Genomic DNA, 25,974 nt, shown 5'->3' on the forward strand with positions numbered 1-25,974 from the left:
AGATTCTTGGATAGTTCTATTTTTCCTTTCAACTATCCCATTCTGCTGGGGAGTTATAGGGGAAGAGAATTCATGACTTATTCCTTCAGACGAGCAAAACTCATCAAACTTGGAATTCTTGAATTCCGTACCATGATCACTCCTAATTCGGACAACACAGCTGTCCTTTTCCCTTTGGAGTCTGATGCACAGGTCTTTGAAGACATCAAATGTATCTGACTTCTCTCTGATGAAACTTATCCACGTGTATCTGGAATGGTCATCAACCACCACGTATGCATATCTCTTTCCCCTCAGACTTTCAACCTGCATAGGTCCCATTAAATCCATGTGCAGCAGTTCCAGAACTCTGGAAGTAGTAGGATGTCCCAGCTTCGGATGTGACATCTTGGTTTGCTTTCCCACCTGGCATTCTCCACAGACTCTTCCTTCATCAATGAGCAGCTTTGGAATTCCTCTGACTGCTTCCTTGGATATGATCTTCTTCATTCCCCGTAAGTGGAGATGTCCAAGGCATCTATGCCACAGCTTCACCTCCTGTTCTTCCTTGACTGAAGAGCATATTGTGGATAAGTTTGAGACTTTAGGTTCCCACAGATAGCAGTTATCTTTGGACCTAGATCCTCTCATAACTTCCTGATTGTCACCATTCGTCACAATACATAGCTCCTTAGTAAACTGAACATAGAACCCTTGATCACACAGCTGGCTTATGCTGATGAGGTTTGCAGTTAGTCCTCTTACTAACAACACATTATTCAGTTTTGGAACTCCAGAGCAGTCCAGCTTACCCACACCTTTTATTTTTCCTTTAGCACCATCACCAAAGGTCACATAGCTGGTAGTGTGAGGTTGGATATCTGCCAATAGATTTTCCATACCAGTCATATGTCTTGAGCATCCACTGTCAAAGTACCAGTCTTCTTTGGTAGAAGCTCTTAGAGCTGTGTGGGCTAACCTAGCATACCATTGTCGCTTCTTGTTGGAGACATGGTGCCTAAATGTCTTATGCTTAGGTCTGACATGAGGGACTTGGTTCGGGTAACCATGAAGCCTGTAGCAGAAGGCTTTTATATGCCCAAGCCTACCACAGTGGTGACATTTCCATTTCTGGAATTTCCTCTTCTGATGATTAGTCATCCTGGTTCCCCGATGTTGAGACATTGGATGTGACTTCCCTTTGAATTTCTGAACTTTAGCCTTTGGGCGTTTGCATTCAGCTGAGGATCTTTTCCCATAGCCTAAACCAGATGTGGTTCCAGACTTCTGTCCTACCTTTAGGATCTCTTCCAAGGTGTCAGTTCCTTTATTCATCATTCTGATGGATTTAGTCATCTGATTCAGCTTGGAGGTCAGCAGGGTTATCTCACCATTTAGATCCTCTATGGCCGTCAGATGCTTCAATTTCTCATCTTCCAGCTCCTTGATGAGTTTCTTCTGCTTTTCTCCTTGTACACGTACTTCTGTACTGGTGACACACAGCTTCTTATAAGCTGCAGCAAGTTCATCTGCACTTGAGTCATCACCAGTGGCACAAACACTAGTTAGTGCAGTGACATGTTTAGCAGATTCTCCTTCAGATTCACTTTCAGAATCTCCTTCAGACCATGTGATAGCTAGCCCCTTATTTTGCATTTTGAGGTAAGTAGGGCATTCAGCTCTGACGTGTCCATACCCTTCACAACCATGACACTGGATTCCCTTGCCGTGGTTGAACTTCTCTTCAGAAGTTGATATTTTCTTAATGTCAGACGGGATGTTCTTAACATTAGGTCTACCTCTTTGATCAATCTTCTTCACGAACTTGTTGAACTGTCTCCCAAGCATAGCTAAGGCTTCTGATATGCTTTCATCACCTCCAGTGTATCCTGCTTCTGACTCCTCTTCAGCATTAGATACAAAAGCTACACTTTTGTTCTTCTTTTCAGCATTCTCACCCAAGCCCATTTCAAAGGTTTGGAGAGAGCCAATTAGTTCATCCACCTTCATATTGCAGATGTCCTGCGCCTCCTCTATGGCTGTGACCTTCATAGCAAATCTCTTAGGCAAGGACCTGAGAATCTTTCTTACAAGTTTCTCTTCAGCCATTTTCTCACCTAGTCCACCAGAGGTGTTTGCAATTTCAAGAATATTCATGTGAAAGTCATGAATAGTCTCATCCTCTTTCATCCTCAGATTTTCAAACTTGGTGGTCAGCATCTGAAGTTTGGACATCTTCACCTTGGAAGTACCTTCATGAGTTACCTTGAGGGTATCCCAAACTTCCTTAGCTAGTTCACAGTGGTGCACCAGTCTGAAGATGTTCTTACTGATTCCATTGAACAATGCATTCAAGGCCTTGGAATTTCCAAGAGCTAATGCCTCTTGCTCCTTGTCCCACTCTTCTTCAGGAATCTGCACACTGACTCCATCTTCACCTGTCTTTGTTGGATGTTCCCATCCTTTGTTGACAGCTCTCCAGACTTTACTATCTAGAGACCTTAAGAAAGCTATCATACGAGGCTTCCAGTCATCATAGTTAGAGCCATCCAACATGGGTGGTCTATTTGAGTGTCCTATATCCTTGTCCATGGTACTAGAAATTAACTTCCCTAGATCTCACCCAGAAATTTACAGGCAGGGTGCCTGCTCTTATGCCAATTGAAATTCTAGTTATCAGACTTTAGATGTCACACGGGTTGTTATGACATCCAATTCTGCACAGTCAAGAATTATGCAGAACTTAAAAGTAAGTGCAGTAAATAACACAAGTAATTGTTTACCTAGTTCAGTCCAACATGACCTACATCTGGGGGCTACCAAGCCAGGGAGGAAATCCATTATCAGTAGTATTAATTGATGCGTGTTTTTCGCAAGTGTACGAATCACGTCAAAGTAATATAAAAGATTATCGAATCCACAGAGACCAAGTGTCAATCTATCAAACCTGTTGTTATGGTGTGTATCTAAGGCAACTATTTTTAAGGGTTTTAATAAGGGTGCAATGGTAAATAAAATTATAATTTTAAATAATAAATAAAGACAGGCTCGAATGTAATTCACGCAATCAATGATAATCCAGTACTTGTTAGTGGAACTACTTATGGGCAATGTTTTCTCCTTTGAAAAGAACTAATTTAACAGGAACTGTCGCTTTCGCGTATTCAGAACCGAGTTGTACTCTCTAATCAACCCCTCCTATTGTCACGGATAAAAAGGTGCGTACTGCGTTAGAGTAGTAAACCTATTTTTAAGAAATATAGTATCTTAACTAAGTTGAAAAGTATTTTAACCTGGACTTCTTAGCAAAAAGAGGTTCTTACGAACCAGAGTTTAAACTTCCTAACGCGTCCGAAAATCGTTTTAAAATCTCTTTTCTTTTTAATCTAAAATCTCCTAATAAACTAGACAAAGCGCTTTTGGCTGTTTTTGAAATAGTTAAAAACAATTACTTGAATTGAAAGATAAAATAGCCCTTAGGTGTTTCCACGAACAATTATACTGATTACTGGTTTAATTACGATCCTTACATTCTAACCTTTATAGAATTAGTTAGACATGATAAAGTAAATATTCTTTTTATAGTTTTTCATAAAAGTAATTTAAAGCGAGTGCGGATAATAAACAAAGTAAAGTGCGAGTGCAGGAAATAAACAACGTAAATGTGCGAGTGCAGGAAATAAACAACGTAAATGTGCGAGTGCAGGAAATAAACAACGTAAATGTGCGAGTGCAGGAAATAAACAACGTAAATGTGCGAGTGCAGGAAATAAATAAAAGTAAAATACGAACTTGAATTAAAATGGCGGCAGGATTAACTTCCTCCAGAGTGCTCCAAAAACTCGAACCACAGACAGATTACAGACTCGATCACTCGATTGCAGAGGCACCCCGATGTGGAATGGCAACTGCTTTATAACTGATATATGCCTAGAGAATTCTAATTCTGGATGAAGAAAAACGAAAATCTAAGGTCCTATTTATAGTAAAAACTGAAAGCATGAAATGACAGGGACGCCCCTCCACTAAAAAGTGGAGGTTACTGATTTTGGCCTTGTGGCGCCCGCCACAGGCCTATGGCGCCCGCCATGGTCCCTACAGGGGATGATGGAGTGGGGATCGTGGGTCTTGACGGTTGAGGAGTGGTCTTGAGACGTGGCCACGTCATGGCTAACCCCATGGCGCCCGCCACGGTGGGTGCCGTAAGTGCAAAACGCTGAATTTCTAGGTTTTCGCCCGTTTTCACTCCTTTTTCGCTCCTTTTCCCGATTCAAGCTCCGATTATTATAAAAACCTGAAAACATAAGAAAACAAAGAAATAACAAAGCAAAACAACAATAAAAGCTAAGAATGCATGCGAAATCGGAGTCAGAAATACGGTGAATTTTAGTGTGATCAAATTCTCCCACACTTAAACCTTTGCTTGTCCTCAAGCAAACATTAAAGCTTAAGAAAATATGGTGTCAACACTTGTCTTTGGGCTAAAGGGATTCTAAGTTCAAGTCAGGATGCAGTGACAGATACTAACTAAGTGAACCAAGGGTACCATAGTAACACAAACACAAACTTCAATCCTATATTAACCACTCCATATCATCCCACAATACCTAGGCCTATCTTCTCATCTTTTTGTGTCCTTTTCATTCAGGCGCAATCACATTAAGCCCGTTATCTGTACATGCTTCATAGTAGAGTGACCGGTTAGTGATTCTGATCCATAACATAAGGTTTCTGGCACATAAGCATGTGTAAACCTGTTTTATTTCGCCTAAATGTAGCTGCGGGGGATCGGATCGTAATCCGCCCTACCAAGTTCAGTGCCAGATACCTCTGAACCAACTAACAATAGGTGACTTGCAAAATTTTTTTTTTTTTTTTATTTTTTTTTTTAGCACTGGATCATTCACTTATGTTCATCGGCCCCCTACGTAGAGCATGCTTAAGCCGGAGCTGACTGCTAAGATAAACTACTTAGGACAATTTTTAAAATGATAGTAAAGGCCAAGATGGTGGGGTTTAGGAGTGATTCCTATATTCAAGAGGTCTATGGTGCTAAAATGGTTCTGATGTTTCAAAAAGTTGACCTAGGTCACTACATCCTAATCTAAACCTGTCCCAAAGCCCAAAAAACATGTGAAACAACATCATTTTCTTAAAAATTTTCTGGTAAGGCTAAGGAAATGGGAAAAAATGAAGATGAACTAAAAAGACACTATACTGGTGACTCGTCAGACTCATGCATTATCTAAGAAAATTAAATTACTGAAAGGAAATAACTGAAAGGAAATAATTAACTAAAAAGGGAAATGACAGAAAGCAATAAAATCCCCTCCCACACTTAGATCGAACATTGTCCCCAATGTTTCGAAATAAGATAAGGGGGGTAACCTGAAAAAGACTACTGAGGAGGGGCACTGGTGCCTTCGCCGTCCTGATGTGATGGTCTGGAACGACGGGATCTACTACGATGCTGGTCCCTCCGGTCGAGTCGTGCTGATAAAGCAGCCTGAGCACTCCGAACCTCTCGAAGGTTACCTAAGATGGAACCCTGAGTGGCCTCGACAAGCTGGTAGTGTTGGCTGTTGAACTCTCTCTGACGGTTCTGCTCTAATGAGATATCGTTCAAGGTACGGCAAACGTTGCTATAGGCACGATCCGAAACCAATCGCGATTGTTGCATGAAGCTCATATTGTCCGTCAGCTGCTGTGAAATAGTAGAGAGAAGGCCATCACGCCTTTCTTCTCTAGCTGTCATATCACGCCACATCTCCTCGGTGACATGGAATCCAGGAGCAGTACCTGCAACAGGGTTAGAGGAAGATGGTGCGGTGTGTGACTGTGAAGGACGATGGGGGGACATGTGAGGGATGGGAGACTGCTCTCTCCGATCATACTCATCATCAGTGTCATGTGCCTCCCCATTGGGAATATTAGGAGGAAGTGGACCCAAAACACGTGGAGCATTAAGATCATAGGTCCAGTTCCTTTCATCACGTACATCAGTACGTCTACTGCATGGTAAAGCAACAGATGGGATAGCTACCCCATGAACCATCAACTCATAACCACCTTCTCTCCTTGCTCGGCACAATTTCATGTCTTTCAGAAATTTTAAATTAATTGTGCGAGGAGGTAGTGGTTCAAGTGTAGCTATCTCATCGTTCAGGCCAAGAGCCCGAGCAATATACGTAACAAGCCCTCCAAAAACAATCGGTCCTGTTTTGTTAGTAAATAAAGTCATATGAGCAAGCATAAACGGGACCGGATTGATGTGGGTTCTAGTGAGGCATCCTTGCAAAAATAGGAGTTCACGAGCATTTACCTTGTTTGGACTTTCCCGGCCAAAAATAGTACATGCCAAAAGAAGTCTAAAAACTCTTATGGCCGGGTTGTGAATGGTCGACGCAAGTATCCCTTCGAAAGAATTAATTGAAGAACTTGAAAGCCTTTGCCAGAAGGTAAATACCTCGGCCGACCACTCCGCATCCAAAGGTGCCTCACAAATTGCACCTTCCCTATGAGGGATTCCTAACAAACCTGCTAGATTGTCGGTACTGAATTCATACTCAATTCCGAACAGTCTAAAAATAACAGTACCAACAGTGCTAGCAGTGTTAGGACTGACAGTGTATATTAAAGAACTCAAAAACTCAGTTGTCAGTCGCTCATAGGTAGGTTCCTGATTAATGAAAATATTATGCAAGCCTAGAAATTCTAATAAATTAAAAACACTATGATAAATACCCAAAGCATACAGACAGTTATCGTCAACGTACCTAGTCGAGAGAATTTCTCGACTTTGAAGCCTCTGAATAATTTTCCGTTGCCTTTCGCCCGGTCTTCCATCACGAAGAAGAAATCCGTTGAACTCCATTGTTGAATGCTCCTTAGGTAGTGAAAATGGTAGAAAAAGTGGTTTATGAGGGAATGATAAAGTTTTGATTTTTTTGGTTTTTTTGATGGATGAAAATGGAAATGGATGTTGGATATGTTTTATGGATGGTGGGTATTTTGGAAATGAGGGAGCTTTAATGGGGTTCAAGGAGGATTTGGAAGGTTGGAAAAATGGGTTTTTGGTGAAGAAAGGGATGAAAATGGTGGAAATGGGGATTCAGCCCCGTACTTGTTGTTGGTACGGTGTGGCGCCCGCCACAGGGCCTATGGCGCCCGCCACAAGGCCAATTCCTGGGCCTTGTGGTTTTGGATCCTCCTTTTGGGCCTTCTTGCACCTTTGTTTTCCGGGGGGTCTGAATAGCGTTTTCTTCTTCTTTTCAAGGCTTGAGGCTTGCATATTTTTTGTAAAGACAAAAATGAAAATATTTTTGTCTTATATATTTTTTTCTTTGCACGACAAAAAATAAAATAATTAAAGAAACAAAAGAAAAAGAAAAAGTTAACATTAGTGCATAATATGTATATATATAAGAAATTCAGAGTGCATGGAAATATAAAAGCTGCAGTAAAGTAAAATATGTCTGGAAATGCGATAAATAAAATACTAGGGTAATGCTGTCAGGGTAGAATGAGTCATGTGGTAGGCGTCTTTTCCTGGCTTGATCCACGAAACTCAGCTATCTCCCTCCGAAGCTCTTCAATCGCCTGATGTAGAGCATCGGTCTCTGAGGCATGAGTGAGATCAGAAACCTGCATCTGTAACTCTAAGTCTGCCACTTCCTGCTTGAGCAGGGCAGTCTCCTTACGGAGCTCATAAATCTGTGTTTGTAGGTCAGGTGGCTGCAGAGACAAATTGTTAGACATAACAGTGATCTGGGGAGTAAGAGGTGTAGGAGTGTACTCAGCGGCGGGAGGCGATTTCGGCTCTTCGACAGTCTCTCCATAACCCTCTAGAGCATAACTCCAATTTTCAGGATCATGGACACTGGTCATCAGCTGATCTGGTAATGTGAAATAGTGTATCGCTTCGCCGTCGATCAGCAGTCTAAACATGTTGGGCTCAAAAAAAACCCTCCTCATCAGTCCTCTATCAAGACAAAAATCAATATCCAGGGTGGTGTAGAAGCAGAAGGTCCTGAGGTGCAATAACTTGCGAGACAGACCCAATGCAGTAGCAATCTGTGTAACAATCCCACCGACATGGATGATGCCTACGGATGATCTGGCAACACTAGCCAAGCCCTTTAACAGAAAGTTGCCACAAGCAACAGGGCGAGACTGAGTCGCACAAAACAGTAGGAAAATCTCCTCTTCACTTAGCAGTGTCTCTGTATCTGGAAAACCTAGGAAAGAATGTGCTAGAATCATCTGGAAGTACCTCAATGCAGGGTTGTGGATTACCTGAGAAAACTGGGTAGAAGGATCTTGGCTCCCTCCGCCGGATATTTTAGTCCAAAACTTTTCCACTTCTCTGCTCATAAAATACCCCATCGGTGTATCTGGAATAGCATCAGGAGTAGTCTGGAAACCTAGCAAATCACCAAACTCCTTGTGAGAGAATGAGTAGTCAATCCCGAACAACCTGAAAACAGCGAGTCCATCGGGTCCAGCCCAGGGGTCATAATGAAACGAGCTGAGGAACTCAAGAGTCAAGTTCCTATAAGTGTTGTTCCTGTAGTCAAACTGTTCCCACTGGAGTTGATGGCATAAAAATCTGACGCTTGGCTCTATCCCTAAGGCATCCATGCAGTCATGGTCAGGGTACCTGGTAGGAGCCATAGGGCGTCTCATGTGAACATAGTAACGCTCTCTCTGTGCATCATCTCTAAAGGCCACGTGCATGTCATCAGGGTTCTGCATTCTGTACAAGGTTAGCAAACAAGTCCTGAAAGCACATAAAACATTCAATCGTTAGTCCTGACATAATAATAATAATATAAACAAAATAAAGTAAAAGTAAAAAATAAAAAGTACAAAAAATAAGAAAAACCATGGGTTGCCTCCCATGCAGCGCTTGTTTAACGTCATTAGCTCGACGACCGATATTTAAACATCATTGGAAGGATATGGTGGATCACTCAGAGTATGGCAGGTGTATGTTGTCGGGATGTCACCTCCTTCGTAGGGCTTCAACCTCTGTCCATTGACGATGAACGGTTTACATGTCTGGTTCTTGATTTCAATAGCACCGGATCTCAGGATCTTAGATACTTCGAAAGGGCCAGTCCATCTCGAACGGAGTTTACCTGGAAAAAGTCGTAACCTAGAATCGAACAGGAGAACAGGATCGCCTATTTTGAAGTCTCTTCTTATGATTCTTTTGTCATGCCAAGCTTTTGTTCTTTCTTTGTATATGATGGCATTTTCGTAGGCAGATTGTCTGAGCTCTTCTAATTTGTGGATGTCAAGGATACGTTTCTCACCAGTTGTCAAGTAATCCAAATTCAAAGTTTTGATGGCCCAATAGGCCTTATGTTCCAATTCAAAAGGTAAGTGACATGATTTTCCATAGACCAGTTGATAAGGGGTTGTTCCTATAGGAGTTTTGAAAGCGGTTCTATAGGCCCATAATGCTTCTTGAAGTTTCTGTGACCAATCCTTTCTAGATATAGAGACAGTCTTCTCGAGGATTTGTTTTATCTCCCTATTAGATACTTCCACTTGTCCATTGGTCTGTGGGTGGTATGGTGTTGCTACTCTATGCTTAACTCCATACTTGCTTAAAAGTTTATCAAATATTCTCGATATGAAGTGCGATCCTCCATCGCTTATGACTAAACGGGGTGTTCCAAACCTGGGAAATATATAATTTTTGAATAATTTGATGACTACTCTGGTGTCGTTTGTGGGTGCGGCGATAGCTTCAATCCATTTAGACACGTAGTCAACAGCTACTAAGATGTACTGATTTCCAAAAGATGGTGGGAACGGTCCCATAAAGTCTATACCCCATACGTCGAAGAGTTCTACTTCTTGGATATTTCTTAACGGCATTTCATTACGTCTTGAAATATTTCCTGTGCGTTGGCATCTATCACACTTGACAATGAAAGCATGGACATCACGCCACATAGTAGGCCAGAATAGGCCAGCTTGAAGAATCTTGGCGTAGGTCTTAGATGTGCTTGCATGTCCACCATAGGGTGCAGAGTGACAATGCTCAATTATATTATTTACCCCTTCTTCTGGAACACAACGGCGGAAAATGCCATCTTTACCTCTCTTGAAAAGAAATGGTTCGTCCCAATAGAAGTTTCTCACATCACTATAGAACTTCTTCTTCCGGTGGTAGTTTAGATCAGGGGGTATGATGTCAGCGGCTAGATAATTAACAAAGTCTGCATACCAAGGTACATCACTTATGGCTAAGGATTTTTGAAAATACTCATGAGGGTCTGGGTTATCTTCTTCAATGGTTTCTAGTTGGGCTATCAGTCTATCATAGGCAAAATCGTCATTTATGGGAACTGGATCAGGTTTCAGGTATTCTAGCCTAGATAGGTGATCAGCTACCACATTATCAGTGCCTTTCTTATCACGGATATCCAAATCAAACTCTTGCAGTAATAGAATCCATCGAAGTAACCTAGGCTTGGCATCCTTTTTGCTTAGTAAGTAACGAATGGCAGCATGGTCGGTATAAACTATAATCTTGGCTCCTACTAGATAAGATCTAAATTTGTCTATTGCAAAAACTACAGCTAGGAGCTCTTTTTCGGTTGTTGCGTAATTGAGCTGTGCAGCGTCTAGGGTTCTACTGGCATAATAAATCACATGTAACTTCTTATCTTTTCTCTGACCTAGAACGGCTCCAACAGCGTAATCACTGGCGTCACACATTATCTCAAACGGTTCTGACCAATCAGGGGGTTTCATTATAGGTGCTGAAGTCAGAGCTTCCTTCAGAAGATTAAATGCTTCAGTACATTTTTCATCGAAGATAAATTCAGCATCTTTCATTAAAAGACCAGTTAAGGGCTTTGTTATTTTGGAGAAATCTTTGATGAAACGTCGGTAAAATCCGGCATGTCCAAGAAAACTTCTTATCTCCCTGATAGTCTTCGGCGGTTTTAGATTCTCTATGACTTCTATTTTTGCTTTATCTACCTCTATACCTTTTTCGGAAACTATATGTCCTAAAACAATCCCTTCGGTGACCATGAAATGACATTTTTCCCAATTTAGCACAAGGTTTACCTCCACACATCTCTCCAGGATTTTCTCAAGGTTGACAAGACAATTTTTGAAATCTGATCCACAAACTGAGAAATCGTCCATAAATACTTCCATAATTCCATCTAAATAATCAGCAAAGATAGACATCATGCAGCGTTGGAAAGTTGCAGGAGCATTACAAAGTCCAAAAGGCATTCTTCTATAGGCAAAAGTTCCAACTGGGCATGTAAAGGTAGTTTTTTCTTGATCTTCGGGGTGAATAGGTATTTGGAAGAATCCTGAATATCCATCTAAATAACAAAAGTAAGAGTGTCTGGCTAGGCGCTCCAACATTTGATCTATGAATGGTAATGGGAAATGGTCCTTCCTAGTTGCTTTATTTAATTTTCTATAATCTATGCACATACGCCAACCTCCATCGGTTCTTTTTGCTACAGGTTCGCCCTTCTCGTTTTGTACGACTGTGATGCCTCCCTTTTTGGGTACTACATGCACGGGACTCACCCATTTACTGTCCGAGATCTGATATATTATACCTGCCTCTAGTAACTTAAGAACTTCAGTCTTAACTACCGCACTCATTATAGGATTTATTCTACGTTGGTGTTCTCTGGAAGGTTTTGAATCTTCTTCAAGCAAAATCCGATGCATGCATACGGATGGGCTTATTCCTTTTAGATCAGAGATCTTATATCCTAAGGCTGAGGGGTACCTACGTAAAACTTCTAATAATTGATCGGTTTCTTTTTGGTTTAAGGTAGCACTGACTATAACTGGACGATTCATATCTTCATCCAGAAATTCATATCTCAGGTTTTTAGGCAGTTCCTTAAGTTTTACGGTCGGTTTCATAGGGCAAGGCATAGGATCTGGGGTAAGAGATAAACATTCGTGAAGGTTATCATCAATGTAGGGTGTTTTATAATTGTCATCTTCCAAAATAAGGGTTGATGGCAATTTTATAGATTTATTTTCTTCTTCTTGTTCTAATTCCCTAATGCATTCTTCGATGATATCTAAGGCATAACAAGAATCTCCTATCACAGGTGCCATAAGAAATTTTGACAATATAAATTCTATCTTCTCTTCACCTACCTCAAAAGTTAGTTTTCCTTTTTTAACATCTATTACGGCTCCAGCAGTCGATAAGAACGGTCTACCTAGGAGGATTGGTATGTCGTCATCTTCTTTAATGTCCATGACAACAAAATCAGTAGGTATAAACAACTGACCCACCCTAACAGGGACGTCTTCAAGTATGCCTATAGGGTATTTAACGGATCTATCGGCTAATTGAAGCGACATCTTAGTAGGTTGTAATTCTCCTAAGTTTAATCTCTCACAAACTGCTAAAGGCATTAAGCTCACACTAGCTCCTAAGTCTAGAAAAGCTTTTTCGATGACATGATTCCCTAAAATACAAGGAATGGAAAAATTTCCGGGATCTTTATCTTTCTTTGCTAACCTATCTTCGGAAATAGAATTACATTCCACGGGTTTCGGATCTTCAAGTCTACGTTTATTCGTAAGTATGTCTTTGAGAAACTTAGCATAAGAAGGTATTTGGGTGATGGCTTCTGTAAAGGGGATTTCTACGTGAAGTTTTTCTATAACCTTAACGAATTTTTGATATTGATTATCGATTTGGGTTTTCTTTAATCTTTGAGGGTATGGTATTGGTGGTTTGTATGGCGGTGGTGGTACATAGGTTTTATTTTTAGGTTCTTCTCCTTTTTCTTGACTTTCCGGGGTTTCAGGCTTCTCTGGTTCCTTTTCCTCACTCCTCTTAGAAGTTTCAGGCTCACTTAATCTAGGGTTTAAAGGCTCCTTATAAGCGGTTCCACTTCGTAGAGTAATGGCATTAGCTTGCCCTTTCGGGTTTTGTTGAGGTTGTCCAGGGAACTGTCCTCCAGGGGTAGTCTGTGGGGCTTGGTTTAACGCTACCTGAGAGATCTGGGTTTCAAGCATCTTATTATGAGTAATGATTTGATCAACCTTGGTTCCTAACTGGGTAATTAGTTCGTTAACATGGACGCTTTGGTTCATGAACTCTTTGTTTTTCTGTTTTTGAGCAACGATGAAATCTTTTACAATTTCTTCAAAGCTCGGGTTTGGCGGTACAGGTTGCATAGGTTGATTTGTTCTAGGGGCTTGGTAACCTTGTTGTCTCGGAGGTGCGGTATTTTGAATAGGGTTATTATTTTTGTAGGAGAAGTTTGGGTGATTCCTCCATCCAGGGTTATATGTGTTAGAAAATGGGTTCCCTTGGGTATAGTTCACTTGCTCAGTGTTGGTTTCATTTAACAGATTGCATTCGGCGGATTGGTGTCCTTGCGTTCCACATATCTCACAATTCGGCGAAACTGCGGCTACAGTATTCGGAGTTGTACACATATGTTCGACTCTAAGGGCCAACGCGTCCATTTTAGCCTGCATCATGTCTATAGAGCTTAGCTCATGTATTCCTCCTTGGGCTTCCTTCTTTTCCACTGTCGCTCGTTCTACTCCCCATGATTGATGGTTTTGGGCCATATCCTCGATAAGGGCACTAGCTTCAGGGTAAGGTTTATTCATCAGTGCGCCACCAGCGGCAGCGTCGATGGTCATCTTAGTGTTATAATGAAGTCCATTATAGAAGGTTTGGATGATTAGCCAATTCTCTAAGCCATGGTGTGGGCATGCTCTTAATAGTTCTTTATATCTCTCCCAGGCTTCGAACAACGACTCTCCTTGGAGTTGGGTAAATCTAGTTATAAGGTTTCGAAGAAGAGCGGTCTTACTTGGGGGAAAATATCTAGCAAGAAAAACTTTCCTAAGGTCATTCCAAGTTGTTATTGAATTGGGTGGAAGGGAATCTAACCATGATAGAGCTTTATCTCTGAGGGAAAAGGGAAATAATCTTAAGCGTATCGCCTCAGGAGAAGCTCCATTGGTTTTAAAGGTGTCTGCTAACTGAAGAAAGTTTTTTAAATGTTGGTTTGGGTTATCAGTAGCGAGACCTGAGAATTGTCTCTGTTGCACTAATTGCAGCAGGGATGGTTTAAGTTCAAAATTATTGGCTGGGATAACGGGGTTTACTATACTGGAACTAGGTTCCTCGTTTGATGGTTGGGCGAAGTCCTTAAGAGGTCTTCGGTTTTGTTCTTCGGCCATAGCTATCCTATTCCTATGGAAAAATAAACGTGCGCGAGCGTAACGTTCAGGTTCAGCTAGAGGGTCTACTAAACTTCCGGCACTGCGAGTCTTTCGCATTGACCGGTGGGTAACAACCTTAGTCTAAACGGTATAACTACAGGGTAATGAAATTTGACGAAATTGGTCCCCGGCAACGGCGCCAAAAACTTGATGCGTGTTTTTCGCAAGTGTACGAATCACGTCAAAGTAATATAAAAGATTATCGAATCCACAGAGACCAAGTGTCAATCTATCAAACCTGTTGTTATGGTGTGTATCTAAGGCAATTATTTTTAAGGGTTTTAATAAGGGTGCAATGGTAAATAAAATTATAATTTTAAATAATAAATAAAGACAGGCTCGAATGTAATTCACGCAATCAATGATAATCCAGTACTTGTTAGTGGAACTACTTATGGGCAATGTTTTCTCCTTTGAAAAGAACTAATTTAACAGGAACTGTCGCTTTCGCGTATTCAGAACCGAGTTGTACTCTCTAATCAACCCCTCCTATTGTCACGGATAAAAAGGTGCGTACTGCGTTAGAGTAGTAAACCTATTTTTAAGAAATATAGTATCTTAACTAAGTTGAAAAGTATTTTAACCTGGACTTCTTAGCAAAAAGAGGTTCTTACGAACCAGAGTTTAAACTTCCTAACGCGTCCGAAAATCGTTTTAAAATCTCTTTTCTTTTTAATCTAAAATCTCCTAATAAACTAGACAAAGCGCTTTTGGCTGTTTTTGAAATAGTTAAAAACAATTACTTGAATTGAAAGATAAAATAGCCCTTAGGTGTTTCCACGAACAATTATACTGATTACTGGTTTAATTACGATCCTTACATTCTAACCTTTATAGAATTAGTTAGACATGATAAAGTAAATATTCTTTTTATAGTTTTTCATAAAAGTAATTTAAAGCGAGTGCGGATAATAAACAAAGTAAAGTGCGAGTGCAGGAAATAAACAACGTAAATGTGCGAGTGCAGGAAATAAACAACGTAAATGTGCGAGTGCAGGAAATAAACAACGTAAATGTGCGAGTGCAGGAAATAAACAACGTAAATGTGCGAGTGCAGGAAATAAATAAAAGTAAAATACGAACTTGAATTAAAATGGCGGCAGGATTAACTTCCTCCAGAGTGCTCCAAAAACTCGAACCACAGACAGATTACAGACTCGATCACTCGATTGCAGAGGCACCCCGATGTGGAATGGCAACTGCTTTATAACTGATATATGCCTAGAGAATTCTAATTCTGGATGAAGAAAAACGAAAATCTAAGGTCCTATTTATAGTAAAAACTGAAAGCATGAAATGACAGGGACGCCCCTCCACTAAAAAGTGGAGGTTACTGATTTTGGCCTTGTGGCGCCCGCCACAGGCCTATGGCGCCCGCCATGGTCCCTACAGGGGATGATGGAGTGGGGATCGTGGGTCTTGACGGTTGAGGAGTGGTCTTGAGACGTGGCCACGTCATGGCTAACCCCATGGCGCCCGCCACGGTGGGTGCCGTAAGTGCAAAACGCTGAATTTCTAGGTTTTCGCCCGTTTTCACTCCTTTTTCGCTCCTTTTCCCGATTCAAGCTCCGATTATTATAAAAACCTGAAAACATAAGAAAACAAAGAAATAACAAAGCAAAACAACAATAAAAGCTAAGAATGCATGCGAAATCGGAGTCAGAAATACGGTGAATTTTAGTGTGATCATTAATTCAAAGCTAAACTCACCCGTTTACAACTCGTCACTTAATCCCTACCCAATGCAATTTCAATCTTACTCTAAGATCAGAGTTCCTACTCACTCCCCCTCAATCACCTCAGTGATTACTACCTTTAATCAATATTAAAGACAATTTTGAAGTCACACTTCAAACAACTCTTGATTGTGCTTAACAGCTTTAATCAAGATACACAGCACTCACGCTTAAAAGCTTTGAGCGACACAACACTTACAACTCAATGAACACCCTATGCCAAAGCAATCATCTACGTGATAATGACTTGGCTTACAAGATATGTCTAATACAAGACTCACAAAAATACAACAGTGAAGTATGATGGACACACTAACTCTTCACGCCTCAAAATCCCCAGTTCTGAATGAAGGAACGACTTCCTTTTATATTGCAGTACTTGGGCCTTTGCACTTGTATTCTCCTGAATTTAAGGTCACGCGAGTTCCCCTAAATTCCACATCTAGGTTACTAACAAATAGGCTATTTGTTAGGTTCATTAAATGTAGCTTGGTTGTTGATTTCCTGGATTTTCTCTCAGCTGTTGAATCCCTGAAGAATAGCCTGAGAAAAAGCTGAAACAGAAAACTGAACAACCTACAATATAGCATATGCTGTCAGGAATGAATGTCACGACATTCAGCTTGACATCAAGGATCATATGCTAAGTCTGTTTTTCCAGAAAACAGACTGTACAATTTTGCTGACCTGTATATGACCAAAATGACCATACTACAGTAACAGCTTACATTAATAAATGTAAAAGTATCCAATTTGACATTTACACATTTGGCCTTAAGTCAGTTCTGTTATCCTCTTGAAGAACAGACTAAGAAATATGCTGAAGTATAGCAGAACACCACTCTGTCTATTGTTCAGTATATGCTGTCAATGATGAATGTCATAGCATCCAGTTTGACATTCAGTCAGTAGGCCTTATGCCAGGTCTGGTATTTCCTTGATAACCAGACTGGAAATGAATACTAAGTTCTAACAGAACACCAGCTGTTCTATTCCTTAGTATCTGCTGACAGGGATGAATGTCACAACATTCAATAAATCCTGTATTAGCTCATCCTGTAGTAACTACTCAAGTGTGTCATGACATCAGTCAAGACATCAGAGTACAGTTAGATATTCTAACCTACAATGCAGTCACACATACACACCATGTCATGACATCAGTCAAGACATTAGAATCCAGCTAGTGTTTTACCATATAATGCAGCCAATTAAACACCTACAAAATGTAACCCATCCAAATACCTTTTTGTGGTTTCAATGGCCACATTCTAATCAAAACTTTTTCATAACCTTTAGCTATTAGGTTTGAGTTATCTTTGTGGTAGATGTAATACTCACCTATATCCTTAGTGATGGAGAATGAGTCTTCCATGCTTATTATAGGGTTAACCCCTCACTAGCATGTTGAAGTTATCCTCACATGGTGGATTTGTGGTTTTAGGTTGAGTTTTCTCCCTTGGATAACAAAAGACCTCAAGGCTTTTGAACCAATCAATCCACTCACTCATTTTTGAGATTTTTACCCCGAACTACGAGGTTTTGATCCTAATCTTTTTTAAGATGGTACGTAGGCAATGGGTTCATCCATCCAAACACAAAAATGTAAATAACTTGTATATTCTCTTCTCATCTCTTTAATCCTGTTTGCACAAACCAATTTTCACAAAATACCAACCTTACAACAAAATGTGAAAAGGGCTCCCTAGGAGTACCTAGGATGTTTTGGGTGCCTAACACCTTCCCATTGCATAACCAACCCCCTTACCCAGATCTCTGACTCTCTTTTACTAGTTTTTGATAAAACTTTTAGGTTTTTGTTCGCTTTCTAACCATTCCTTTGGATAAATAGAAGTGCGGTGGCGACTCGACTTGTATGATTTACCTTGGATTTAGTCAATATCTCCAATGGTAACGAATACCCCGCTACAACCAGCACCTTTGAAATCCAGTTGTAACTGGTATCCTTTTAAAGTCTGGTCGTCACCAGCACCTTTGAAATCCAGTTGTAACTGGTATCCTTTTAAATTCTGGTCGTCACCAGCACCTTTGAAATCAAGTTGTAACCGGTATCCTTTTAAAGTCTAGTCGTCCCCAACACCTTTGAAATCCAATTGTAACTAGTATCCTTTTAAAGTTTGGTTGTCATCAGCATCTGTCAAATCCAGTTATAACTGGTATCTTTTTAAAGTCTGGTTGTCGCTAGCATCTGTCAGATCCAATTGTAACTGGTATCATTTTAAAGTCTGGTTGTCACCAGCATCTGTCAAATCCATTTGTGAATGGTATCTTTAAGTCTGGTCGTCGCCAGCGCCCTTGAAGTCCAAGTGTAACTGACACTAATTTGTTTGAGGAGGGTTGTAACCTATATTTATGGTATAAGTCCAATTTTTGTTGGCACCTACATAAAGTTTTCTATCCTATTGGCCCCAGCACTTCCTAGAAAGTTGTCATTTTGACTCTTTCATTGACCGTAATTTCCAGAATTTTTAATCGGATGATTTTCTTGGGAGAAATATCCGAATATTGTCAAGAATGTTCAAGTTGTCATCAGGTCATGTATGAACTTATTGATATACTCTCTTTGAATTTTTGGATGTTTCCAGGTCATGTTTGAACCTACTGTCAAAACTTCTTGATATTCCCCATCATTGTCAGGTCATGTATGAACCTCTTGCTGAACTTTTTATTCCAACATTATCAGGTCATGTCTGAACCTATTTTTGAAGAACTTGGTTTTCTTTGATTATTCCAGTGTTGTCAGGTCATGTATGAACCTGTTGTGGGATTTGTCTAAAAAATATATATTCAAGTTGTTAGTAAGTTATGCGTGAACTTACTGACGAAATCTCTTGTATTCTAAGTGTCATTTATCAATTTTCACTTTGAGTACTCTCCAGTGTGTGTCTGACTCTCCAACAGGATTGTTATCCCCAACGAGTTGTTTTACCCTTTTTGTCTGTTTTTCTGTGGGCTATCAGTATTCCCTACGGATCGGTCTGTCTGGCATGACATCTCCTGTTAAGGATTCACCGTGTCCCTAACACATAAATTCAGAAGTAAAAAGTCTTCCACCCATGCATATCATATCATGGCATTTTCATTTCAGAATCAAAATCTGGGTATTCTTAGTATTTAACTATCTCCCACTATGATCATATGAAGAGTGTTCTGCTTCATATTCTCTGGTTGAAGATACTTAAATAGGGGCAACTGTCACACCCCGATTTTGACCCTGAATCGACGATTCAACACATTCATCATAGATATTGCATACCTACATAGCATAACATGCATTCCATACCGCATAATGCCTAGAATATCAGTCGAAATATTTTTTTTGGAATTACAAGCGAACCGGTTGAATTAATCGCCAGATGTGCGTCAAATCAGTAGACGAAATTTTTTAAAATCAAGCTTGCAAACACCAATTTTATTAATCTACGTTTCGCGTAGTTTAATCTGGTATGCTCGAATTATTTTTCGGCTAAATTTTTGGCCACCTTTCGACCCGCCTGAGCCTTTTAACCGGTCAAAATTTATTTTAAAATTAAAAGAAACGCTGTATTTTTCCAATAAGTTTATTTCGCACTGATCATTTTAATGCAGTCAGTTTAATTTTTCGAGCAGTTTTGCGCTCGATTTTTTATTCATTTCTAATTTGTTTATTTCCATTTTTTAGCCAAAGTAATTAGGACAATTATTTAGAATTAATCATGCTTTTATTTTGAATTTTGATTATGTCATTCATTTTTTAATTAATTTTTGAGGTTTCACTATTTAATTTAATTTTGTTAAAGAAAAAGTGATGAGAAAAAAATATCTTCTTTCCTCTCCCTACTGAAGGCCACGTGTCTATTCTTGGTTGGCCTATGTCCATAGGATTCCTTACACCTTCAATTGGACAGCTAGCAAATTATTCAAACGGACCAATTCATTTGTAGGTGGACAGTTGTGAGAACAAAGGGGAGGTGGTTTTTTTATCTATTTTAAAAAAAGAAACATGTGATGAAAGAGGTGGATAGAATTTGGAGATGGTTAAGACTTAGAGAGAGAAAACGAAAAAGAAAAAAGAGACCTTATACAACCCATTATTCTTCCATTCCTCCATCCTCACAACTTCCCTTAACCATAATAGTCAACATAAACTCCAAACACCACCGTTGTGTTGTTGTTCCGCCGCGTCGGAGCACCCTTCCTCTCAAGATCATATTTTCATCTTTCATCTCCCTACAAACAAAACTCCTTCAACGTCAATATTTATATACTCCATTTTTCTCCAACCAATAGTCATAAAAACAGTAGCTCCGGTAGCTGCTACGAGCAACATTTATCGCATGAGCTTTGGCGCCTTCGAGCTTCAACGAGTTCATTGTGGTTGATATTTTGAATTTATACGAGTATTTTATTGTTTGGATCTGGATTTGCAGTGTGTAATTTTTGTGTTGTGATGCTCTGTTTACCGTTATGTTTCGGTACTCATTATTGTGTGTCATCTTGATAAGGAAGTCACTGTGTTTTCTTTTGTTCATGATGCTTGGTTTAATGTTATATTTGCATTGTTATAATAAATAGTAAAACTAAATACTGCTATTGCATTGTTATTAATAAATAGTAAACTAAATACTGCTCCTGCATTGTTATAATAAATAGTAAAACTAAATACTGCTACTGCTTTTTGGTTTTGTAAATGTTCTAATTAATATAACGCATGTTTTGAGTATATATATATAAATGAACATACATTAATATCCAAAAGTGAGTTTGGTTGACCTGGTAAGGTTGTGGTTTATCATGCCTTAGAACATGGGTTCAATACCTTGTGCTTATTTATTGTTTAAACATCGATTTTTAATTTATGGATTCCACAATTCCCATGTTGTTATTCCATGATTATTTTATCGATATATTGATAGTATTTCGCCGCGTTTTGATTAATCACGTATGACATTTCAATTGTTGTCAATATGCGCAAACTGGCTTTGAGCACATTATATAGGGTTTTTGTTTTTTTTTTTCAATTTCCATTTGCCTTGCACGTTCTTGCGTTATGTGACTTTGATTCGCATCCTCGCATCTTGATTTTAACCCGTGCACGTCCCGATTTTACTCCTTTTGATTTAATTTTTGATTATCTTGTAAATATAACTTCGTGTTGGCTATTTTCTTCACATGGCTTACTCTTGGGCCTTCTTACAATGAGACAGTTATCTCGCACCTACACTCATGCATTGTTTATTCATTGATTGAGCCCGATTTATTTGTTTCATTATTTTTGAATCCCCATTCGACAAAATGTACCCCCACTCCCATGATGTGTGATAATTTTACTACTTTATTTCTTTATTTGCTTGACTGTTTATCTAGTTACTAACACAAGAATAAAATCAATTTCTTTTCGAAAATCTCAAAAATAAAGACTCGATCCAACGTCGAGTATTTTCTCAATAAATAAATCCATCCATTTCTATCCATCCATTTTTATCTATTCTATTTCTTTCAAACCTTCATTCAAATCTCTCTTAAACGTCTGTCAAATACTTGATCCAACGTCAAGTCATTTTTCATAATAAAACTCAAAAAATACTTAATTCCTATTTAATACTTTTTCAATAAAGGTGGAAATGGAACGTGGTGGATATCACACACTCCTGAGACTAAGATTCGAGATGGATATCTCGCATATCTTAGCTATCGCCATCATTTAAAATTGTCAATGCGGTTTCTTCAAACCCTTTCTCAATCAAATTCAAAAACACTTAATTCTTGTTAAATACTTTTGCAAATAAGATGGAAATGGAACGTGGTGGATACCACGCCCTCCTGAGACTGGGATTCGAGATGGATATCTCGCCCATCCAAGTTCTCGCCATTACTCAAAACACATCAAACCAATCAATTTCTTTTCTCGCTGCCGCGCGATTGACTCTTAAACCTTTCCTCGCCGCCGTGCGATTGACTCTTCAAACCCTTTCTCAAACGAAAGGTACTTTGTTTCAAAACAATGCAAAGCAATGTTTCCCCACTTGTTTTGGATAGTCCAACAATGTTTTCGTCGATTGATACAAAGAAGCTTTCGCTAAAATCGACCAACAAACATTTTTATACCCAGAACTATGTAAGCCTTGATTTCTCTATTGAGATACGTAGGAGAAGGATTTGTAAATCTTGCCAGACCCACTAATAAAAAACTTAGGTTTAGTCCTTCGTCGAAAATCCAAAAACATTCTCCTCTCTTCCATTCTTTCTTTCCCACCTAATAACTTGAAAAGCCTAACATTTCAAACTAACACTAATGCGCACAACTAACCTAACGGTTCCCGTTGAGTACAACGGACGTGAGGGGTGCTAATGTCTTCCCCTTACGTAACCGACTCCCGAACCCATATATTGGTTGTGATGACCATATCTTATCCTTTCTTTTAGGGCTTTTATCAATATTTTCCCTTTCCCTCTTTGGTAATAAATAACGTCTGGTGGCGACTCTGTTCAGTCCATCATTGTGAGCGTGCGATTGCGCTTCTCTAGGTCGTGTCTCTCATTTTTTTTCGAGGTACGACAACATGTTTATAACAAATAGAACCAAACACCTTCAGATGGCTCACACTTTGCTTATCTCCATTCCAATTCTCCAAAGGAACAATTTCCTTCAACTTCTTAGTTGGACATCTATTGAGCATATATGTTGCAATGGCAAAAACTTCTTCTCCTTCGGCATGTTCCTTGTCATATCAAGCAAAATTCTATTTCTTCTTTCAGCAAGACCATTATGTTGAAGAGTGTATAGAGTTGCAACCTCATGCTCAATTCCATTTTCCTCACAGAACCTTCTGAACTCTATAGAGTTGTACTCACTTTCACCATCAGTTCTAAGAATTTTCGTCTTCTAACCACTTTGTTTTTCAGCCTTCACCTTGAACTTTTGAAACTCAACAAACACCTCATGTTTAAACTTGATGAGCGCTACCCATGTCATTCTTGTGAACTCATCCACAAATGACACGATATACTTGTTTCCTCCAAGTAAAGGTACTCCAAATGGTCCACATACATCAGAATGCACTACTCTTAAAGAATGTTTTGCTCTTGGAGTCACTTCTGATGCAAATGACAATCTAGGTCACTTACTTTTCATGCATATCTCACATGACTTCTCAGGCATAAAATCTTAAGAATGTAATGTACATGCTTCTTGGAACTCGGATGCCCTAAGCTTATGAAGTTCAAATGCCCTAATCTCTTATGCCATAACTCACTATCACCTTCAACATCTTCTACACTAAGGCATTTAGTTTCAGTTGTTTCCATATTCACCTTGAATATTCGGTTGCTTCCCTGTTCAAACTGCATAATCAACTTTTGATAAGAATCATACAAATCCAAGAGATTATCCTTCATAGTAACTGAGAAATATTTCTCAATTAGCTGACCTACACTCATCAGATTGCTCTTCATGCCAGAAACCTACAAAATATCCTTGATTAGAACAATTTTTCTATTATTCACTCCGACCTTGACATTTCTCATTCCTTCAGTATTCAAATACTTATCATCATCACATCTGGTTTTTGTTCTCTTTCTAGAGTCAAAACTAATCAGCCATTGTTTGTTTCCAATTAGGTGATTTGAACAACCATTGTCCATATACCACTAGTCTACCAAATATCCACCATCAAACTCAGAAGCTATCAATAACACAGGTTCATCATCAGACTCTCCTCTGGCTATATTTGCTTCTTCTGATTTTCTTTTCTTGTTTGACCAACAATCAGCAACAAAATGGCTAAACTTCTTACAACAATAGCCTTGAACATTCTTCTTGTCAAACTTCTCCTTTCCATTTTGAAGTTTCTTTTTATCAGAGTTAGAGACTTCTTACTTATGATAACCACCACCATATCTCTTATTGGCCTCTAACCAAGACTGCTTCTGATTCTTCTTATCAGAAGATGCCTTCAGAGCCTTCTCTACATCTCTTTCAGAGGTTCTCTCAGTCAGATGCAACACTTGTGCCTCTGGACTGCTTTGCAGCTCTTCAATTCTCATGGTGCTCAGATCCTTAGAGTATTCAATTGCTACAACAATGTAATCAAACTAAGGAGTAAGTGATCTTAATACCTTTTCATTGACTACTTGTTCAGAAAGAATCTCTCCACAAGATTTCATCTCATTTGTGATTATAATCACTATGAATATGTATTCAGGTACATTCTCATTGTTCTTCATGTTGAGATTCTCATACTACTTACGTAGAGACTGAAGCTTCACTTTCTTCACTGATGCATCAGGACCGTAGTATTGTACCAGTGTATCCCACACAGCCTTTGCCGTCGTCGAATCAACGATCTTCTCAAACACATTCACATCAACATATTAATGGATGTAGAACAAAGTTTTTTGATCCTTCTTCCTCATCTCTTTATACATGTCACTTTATGCTTCAGTTGCATCTGCTACAACAACTGTGTAACCGTCATTGGCGAGATCAAGAACATCTTGAGCTCCAAACAACACACGCATCTGGATCATCCACCTATTCCAATTATTTTCATCAAAGATTGGAAGCTTTATATTCAAGCTACCGTTTCCACCATCCATCTTCAATCTTGTGCAAGAATTCACTAAGATTTCACAAACACTCGTGTTTCCCAATCCCTCTGAATTAAGAAATGTGACTCTGTTACGATTTTGATCGTAAATTCAACGCGGATTTAAGAAACAAAATCAATCACACACACCACACATACACTCGTGTTTCATGTGGTGTTTCCCATGGATCCGAATCGGAGTTCTAAATACCAATTGTTAATACACAAGAGAAAAAAGATGAAGATGGTGGAAGAGAGAGAAAACTCTAACTCAATTATTTATATAAAAATTTGTTACATCTTTGCTTTTATACACAAATCTAACCTAAATAAAACTCAAATCCAAAACTAAATTAAATCTAAACATATAACATATTAAAGAAATCAAAACCAATCTTCAAGTAAGCATTCCGTTTATTAAAAAAATGAATATGACTTAGATATTTTAATAAATAAAAATTTCAAAAATAGTTAATGCAATTTCTAAAAACAACAATATACTTTTCAAATTGAAAAACAAGGTTCGTTTAAATTTTGTATGATTGAGGAACAATGTGTAGAAAGAAGGACCAGCAAAGAAACATGACAAAGGAAATCTATATAAAGAAAAGTAACATAAACAAATTGCAATAAAATGAATATTTTTTTCATTGAAATAATTATATTTGAAATGTGTCGATAAAATATGAATATTTCTCTAAAATTTCAACGAGTAGCAAATATATGTACTATATATAGTCTATATAAGTATGACTATGGGAGTTCTTATCTTGACAAAAGAAAACATTATTTTGAAAATATATAATAGAATTTGCTTTACCTTCATTAAAAATAGTTGTTTATCAGTATAAATAATTTATTTAAGAAAATAAAAATAAAAATTTTTAAAATGTAAAATATAATAAAATAATACTAATACAAATAATTAACTTTTCTAATTTTTATTATTACTTTTTAAAAACAAAAAATACACGGTAATATAAAATATATTATATTTAAATAAAAAAAGCACCGCTCTATATATTATATACTATGTTAGAAAACTTTATTCATAAAAGAATTATACTTTTTTCCCTTCACTCTACTACAATTTTTTTTTAATCTTCTACATTTCTTAACCGAAATTTAAAAATTATTTTTTTACTTTACATATATTTAATCTAATTTTTCCATTAAACCCATATGCTTTCTGTTAGAGATTGGGTATGATAATCCTGGATAACTTCGAAGAATCGTGTTCGTACACTTTCCGAACAAAGTATTTCGACCCTATTCTTGCCTGGGTTCACGAAATCTTTGTGGGGATAATTCTTGAAGAACAATTTATTTCTGGCAAAGAGAGATGTTCAGGAATGTAGAGAGAAAGTTTGATTTCGTTATCACTTTTCAAACTGAGGCCAAATGAC

General features: G+C 38.7%; 1 non-coding gene across 1 annotated transcript; it reads left to right on the top strand.

Annotated features, from left to right (window-relative positions):
- Positions 1-13,711: 13,711 nt before the first annotated feature.
- On the top strand, positions 13,712-13,818 carry LOC127124690 (small nucleolar RNA R71). Its single transcript, XR_007804150.1, has one exon. It is a non-coding gene; the product is annotated as a small nucleolar RNA R71 (small nucleolar RNA).
- The last annotated feature ends 12,156 nt before the right edge of the window (positions 13,819-25,974 follow it).

This window comes from Lathyrus oleraceus, chromosome 2 (genome assembly GCF_024323335.1).
Source record: "Lathyrus oleraceus cultivar Zhongwan6 chromosome 2, CAAS_Psat_ZW6_1.0, whole genome shotgun sequence".
NCBI classification, from domain to species: Eukaryota; Viridiplantae; Streptophyta; class Magnoliopsida; order Fabales; family Fabaceae; genus Lathyrus; species Lathyrus oleraceus.